The sequence below is a fragment of the Pteropus medius genome, unplaced genomic scaffold (assembly GCF_902729225.1).
Source record: "Pteropus medius unplaced genomic scaffold, Ma_sr-lr_union100, whole genome shotgun sequence".
NCBI classification, from domain to species: domain Eukaryota; kingdom Metazoa; phylum Chordata; class Mammalia; order Chiroptera; family Pteropodidae; genus Pteropus; species Pteropus medius.
The window spans coordinates 12,059,746-12,066,204 of NW_024346667.1; the positions used below are offsets into that span (position 1 = coordinate 12,059,746).

At 51.8% G+C, this 6,459-nt stretch overlaps 1 pseudogene; it reads right to left on the reverse strand.

The window, feature by feature from the left end:
- The window catches only part of LOC120613184 (centrosomal protein CCDC61-like), a 28,124-nt pseudogene extending 26,276 nt beyond the window's left edge, over positions 1-1,848 (reverse strand).
- Between the last annotated feature and the right edge of the window lie 4,611 nt (positions 1,849-6,459).

Here is a 6,459-nt window from a genome sequence, read left to right on the forward strand (position 1 = left end):
TGCGTGTGTGTGCGTGTGTGTGTGCGCGCGCGCGCGTGTGTGTGTGTGTGTGTGTGTGTGTGTGCCTTCATGGCCTGCAAGTGGTTAAGTGTCCGGATGAAGGTAGGAAAGGACTCGGGTCTATGAGAGTGAGGTGGCTGCAACTCAGGCGACAGGACACCAAGCCCCCGTGTCATCTGGGAACAGGCGAGGGCCCGCAGGTCTCTCCACAGCCCAGTCCTCTTCCAAGCCTTCCTTCTGGCTCATTGTTGGTCTGCTTGCTTCTCTCCAGGGAGCTCCTGCTTTAGAGGCCATCAGGATTTGAGAGTGGGGATGTCCTCTGCTCAGAATCAATGAGGGGTGCCGAGAAACCCTTATGCATAGCACTCTACTCTGGATCCCAAAGACACACCCTGGGAGTTCTCACCATGGCATTGAAAGCAGAGGACAAAACCATCCTCATTGTACCTCGGCTGGGAATGCTGGCCCTGGGCTTGACAACCAGAGGGATCCGCGCTGGGATCCTGGCTCAGCCACTTAGCAATGTGTGATTTAGGGCAAAGTTGACCTCTCCACATCCCAATTTCCTGAGACCTAAAGTGAGGATGTTAATACTTGATGGAGAAGTTTTGTGGTGGTTGATGAGATGAGAGATGTAAACATGAAACGTTCTCATAGTAGGCGTCAGCCCCTCCTCTTCTCCTGCTGCCCTCGATGGTGGCACCCGGTTAGCCTGGGGTCATGGGGTGCAGTGCCAGGACTGAGACTCAGAAGCACATTGTCTCTACCCACCCTCTGCCTGTCTTGAGAGAGCTCTCTGCTTAGTTGTCCCACCTCAAGGCTGCCTGTTATCTGACACTTCAAAGTCTGGGACTAAGATGAAGTTGAGATGATCAGCACATTTTCTTTCCCACTTTCCACTACCAGTGGCCTCCAAACTAGCAAAACCCTAAACAGAGCTAAGATGGCAGACAAAGTAACGTGGACACTTCTCAGAACCCATGGTGGGCTGAGGGTCCCCTACACGCACAGAGCTTCACCTCCCTGGATTCTGCCAACCAGCAGTTCAGAGGCTGCGAGTGGCCGACCTTGCTCACTTCTCCCCCGCTCTTTCCTCGTTTGTCCCCTCAGGCATCACTCATCACTTACCAAGCCCCAGTAGATCAAGGCCTGGCACACAATGGAGAGCAGCCCCACACCCTCCTGGTCCTCCCAGAGTTGACTGATCAGCTCCCCACACTCTCCCCCAGCCACCAGCAGCTGAGGAAGAGAGGGAAAAGACAAAATCAAGAAAGGCCGAGCCCCCACAAGCTGCCTTGAGCTGAGCCCGGAAGCCCTCGTGTCATTCCCCCATGTCATTCCCAAAGCTCTTCTCCAATCTGGGACTCAGGATCAGAAAGCGACCGAGTCGCTTCGAGACCCAGCTCCCCCCCGAGGCAGGGCCCTTTCCCACTAGGAGGATGCAGAAGAGTCGAGCTTGTCGATGGCATGTCCCGGGAGGCGGGTCATTGAGACCCAAAAGAGAAAGTCGTGATTTTCCCCTGGCAAACCCATTCCCTATGTGTGGGACGGAGATATGACCAAGGCTCCCTCCATGACCAAACTTCAGTCAGGTTCCTCTGAGCCCCCTTTTCGAAGAGGCCTCATCCTGTGGCTTCTGCGTCCTTCCTTTCAGAGTCCAGTTTTAGCAAGAGTCTTGCTAAGTCAGTTTAGAGAGAATCTTCCACCCTTGGTACCTGATCGTCCTCAATGTCTGTCCAAATTCCTTGGTCCCCACAACCCTCCGGGTGATATCTGATCACCCTGGCCTGCCTTCAGGGAAAATCCTCTGAAGTCATTTAGCAAGAATTCCCCTACCTTGATGTGCATGTGTATGCCTGTATGTTCGCATGTATACCCGTGTATCCTCTTAGTAATTTCCATCCACCGAGCCTACCTGTCCTTATTGTATTCAGAGTTGAGCCCCATCTCTCACCCCTGTCTCGAGAGCCTTGACACCTGTCACAAAAGCCCTGCAGTCTTCCCGTTTTAACAAGTGTCAGAATAATCTTTCCTTTAACAGATACTATTAAAAGTGAAAAAGCAAACAAGTAAATATCTGCTCTTTTAGAGTGACTGTTGAATATGAGTTTTATGAGTTGTCTAACTGGCCAACTTTTGGAGAACAATCTTGAGGTTTATTACTAATACACAGAGTCGTGATCAGGTGGGAGATCTGAGGCTGCTGGTTTCTCTTTCAAGGAAAAAAATCTAGAGACGTGGATAGAAGTCTCAGCAGCTCCAGCCATCGGTCCTGTTACTGACCCTAGGCAAAAAGGGACCACCACTCTGCTAGTGGCTACCAAAGCTGGACAACTATTTATTGAGCATCCGAGTTGAAAAAAGGAGCCTGAGCTCATGGCCGTTAACCATGACCATGGTCCCTGAGCTCAGGGACCCAGCCACTGAACTGAGATAGTGATTTCCCTCACTCTCTGATAGTCTCCCATCATCACGGAGCGCTGGCCAAGGGCCGTTGTGGGACCTTTGACATCTGGAGATGATCGGTGATTTGGCTGGAGATGGTCTTGCTCTCTCTAAACAGAGACTTCTCTCCACGGGCCACATCCAAGGGGAGGATTTGACTCTTCCATATTCGCAGCACTTGGGAACTAAAAGAGACACTACGGATCTGGCCCACTCCCTCACTTGAGTGTTAGGACAGAACCACTGCGTGGAATCCCTCGCCAGATGTAAACCAGTGAATACGTGGGCAAAGCCAGGATCAGAATCCAGGACAGAACTAAGGACGGCTCCCTTCCCAGTTAGCGGGATCCCACATCATCACTGCTGAGAGGACTCAGAAAGGAACTTCACAGTCATTTGTCACCTTCGTGGTTGGGAGAAAACTATCCTTTACTCAAGTTTTCTTTGTGGGAGGAGGAAAAAATAAGAACCTGCAATTCAGTAGGGAATACGATTTTAAAAATAAGCCTCCCGGTCAGTGTGTTTAATGCCCGCCCCGTGGGGATCCTCGGCCCATAACTCAGGAGCACAATGGCTTTTCTTATTATGAATGAGTGTGAAGTGCCAGCAGAGGAAATAGGAAGCCCCCAATGTAGTCTGAATGGACCTGTGAACAGGGATAATAAAAGTTGTCCTGGATTTCCGTTACCTCCAGGTGTTTCCGTGGGGACCTCTATTCATTCAGGCTTGGGGATGGCCACGGTGCCAAACCTCCCCGGCCCAACCCCGGCCCCTTGCTCCACTCCCCTGACCTTGCTGTATCCACTAGTGGCCATTTGTGCCTGGACTCCTGGGACTCCGTGATGGGCATGTTCTCACCCCAACTCTGTGGGATTCGTTCTCGAGTGAAGGAGAGAGCAAGAGGTAGGAGGAAGGATGGGGCCACCGGATTACAGGCCCCACCCAGCTGGATAAGAGAGGCTCGTGAGAGGGAAGGTGCCCATGGAGACAGGTGGTCAAAAGCCATGGGTGACAGAGACATGGTGAGGGACTTGGGCCAGGAGCCAGAAGGTCCCCAGCAGGAGGGAGGGTTGGGTTAGGAGCTGAGAACACCGTCTGTGAGGGAGGGCTGACACATCAACACAGGCGCACATCCAGAGAGCTGGAGGCAGACACCCGGAGGCCTGCCCTCTGTCTGCCATTGACCTCCTGGGACCTTGAACAAAAGAGAAAAGGACCAAGCAGGAGAACAGACAAGTGAAGTCGGCCTGGTGTCAGAAGGGGGACTGTAGAGGACAGGAGTTTGCTGGCCTTGTCCCTGTATTCCAGAGTGACACAGGCCACAGAACACACCTGCCTGCCTCCAGGTGAGGAACTCCACCAAGGCAACCTCCCTCACTTGAGTGTTGGGACAGAACCACTGAAGAAGCCACTGGAATGGCAAGGCTGCACTTGAACTATTTTAACCAAGCAGATTCATAGATATGGAGATTGTCATTCTGAAATGGGAGGCGGTGGTGGATGTGGACATACATCATAAATGACTTGGCTTTCTACACGGTCGATGGGTTATGACACACATCGGCCGGGCGGACAACGAATCTTGAAACTGTCACGGCTCTGACCCCTGCACAGGGAATTGGTCACTTCTCCTCATCACAAGTAAGAAGGCCCGCCCCTTCCAGGAAGCCTGTCATGACTGCTTAACCTGGGGACATGCTGCCCAGAATCCATGGATAGCTGGCCCCATAGTCACTAGCACATATTAGTCGGGATCATTCCATTCCGGCAGCATCACTAATGGCAGACTGCAGGACCTCCAACCAGAAACCCCAAGCCCTACCTCTTCTAGCCTCTTTCGGTTCCATCCACAGGACAGGTCTGCGAGCCAAACAATAAACATGTACTAAGAACCTGCTGGGAGGAGAGCAGCCCTCTGGTTGCCATTGTTTGGAGAGCAAGTTCTGACTATGGACAGTCCAGGTGTCTGATTCATATCTTTGTTAGTCACCTAAGGCCTTTGGTAATTAGCAAGTAGAGTTATGCATCACAACGTCCAAGGTAATGTACATTTTCAGTTCCCCGAGGCAACATTGATGCTAATGAAACTGGTAATGATGATGTTGATGATACACAGATAAACCGCTTCAGAGTGAATACAGAGCTGTATACTTTTCATAGCATATATTTTATTCTGGGTCTAGTAACTACATGAAGAAAGAAAGGTGTATATTATTGCACAGGTAAGAGCACGGGGGCTCATAGAAGCGTGTGGGTCTCGTGTGCATCAGAGTTCTCTTACCTAGTAAGTGGCAGAGATGATCTTTTGTTTCATCAACCAAGAAAGTCAGGTCTACAGGTTACTGTCTACCATGGGGGCTTAACCCAGAAGATGCTAAGTGGGCTGAATATTGTTGTCTACACTGGGGAAACCTGTTGGCTCTGAACACCCCCGGGACCAGATGACTTTGGTCTTAACAACAAATGCAGGAAGCTAACCAGGCCTACCTAGGGCCTGTGCCAGACTTGGAAGCATGGCAATGATGCCCTCCCTTCTCCAGCCTTCAGCCTGTACACACGCACTGGGCGCGGGATCACCGGGCACAAAGCAGGCGAGGTGTGTGGCAGAAAAGAGAGTGCCGAGCCTAAGGCCAAAAATCTGTGTCCGATTGCAAGGCAGCCACTCGCGAGCTATGTGGTCCTAGGTGAGCACCTTCCCTTCTGGCCATCAGTTTCCTCAGCTGTAAAATGAGGGAATTAAATGAGATATTCTTTGTATTGCTTCCAGTTTTATTATTGGATGATTCTACAATGGCTCCAGTGCCCCTTGGGGCCCACTTGCACCCTTTGGAAGGCCAGCCAGCAAAGGTTGCTAAGATGTCATCCCTTTACCTGGAAGAAGAAAAAACTGAGAGCAGGAAGCAGGTGCTGCTCTGAGCTGAGAGGGTCTTTCCCACCTGCGCTTGGGTGCCCTAATCCCAGACGCCCTCCAGGGCAGGGCCCTGGAGCGAAGCAGCAGACCCAGCGGCTGCTCCGGGGTCCTCCCTGCCCCACTGCAGCCTCACTGGCCCCAGCTCTCCCTCCCACCCCGGGGCACTGTCTCCCCCACCCTTTCTCCTGCCAAACCACATCACTTGCAGTTTTGCAATTTCCACACTGAGCTCAGACTCACTTTCCAGAAAGCTCTTCAGGCACAAACCAGGACAGCCCCTCCTTCCGACCCTCCCAAACTCCCCTTGGCCTAGACCTTACAATACTTTGGGCATGGCTGTGTTGGCCATAGATTTCCTTCTGTTCCTCTTGCTTTTGGGATGGGAAGGATGGGAGTTGGGAAGAACTGGTGGGTTGGGGTCACCATGAGTTCATGCAGATGTAGTTTTGCACCTGGATTTCTGACTTGGCCTGAGGTGGCTGCCAGGGCGGTGAGGTGGCTGAACCAGCAACAGAATAGCCATCCACAGGGCTAAAAATTTAGTCACAGAATCCCCATGGAAGCAGGACAAGAATATGACCACCAGCAAGACCCCTGCTTTTATACCTCTGGGGCAGAGAGAAGTTGTAGACACACAGAAGAAACACAGGGTTTGGAATTCCTAGTTGATTAACCATCTCATCATCATGAGACGCATCCTGAGACTTGCTTCATTGCTCCTGAAAGCAACGACAAGCCCAGGTCAGATGCCTTATGCTCCTGGAGGCTTGCTCAGCTCTCCTGAGCCCAAAAGAGTCAAGGAGGTTGCACCGCCCCTGTGGCTTAGCGTATACCACCGATGCCCTGCATTTTAGTTAAGGGTTCACCATCTTGTTTCCTTCTTTACTTTGGAGTCCGGTTTCATAAATATTCGTCGAGGTCAGCACACATATATGGAGCACTGGGTAGATTTTATTTAGCCGGGCCCAGCTGTGGCTGGCTCTTTGACCCTCCCTGAGAGTCAGCACTTCAGGGCAGAGTCTGTGTTTCGCTCATGCCCAGTCGCAGCAGGCGCAGTGCCTGTGCAGAATTGACCCAAATCTTCTTCTGTTCCCTTTGCTAGT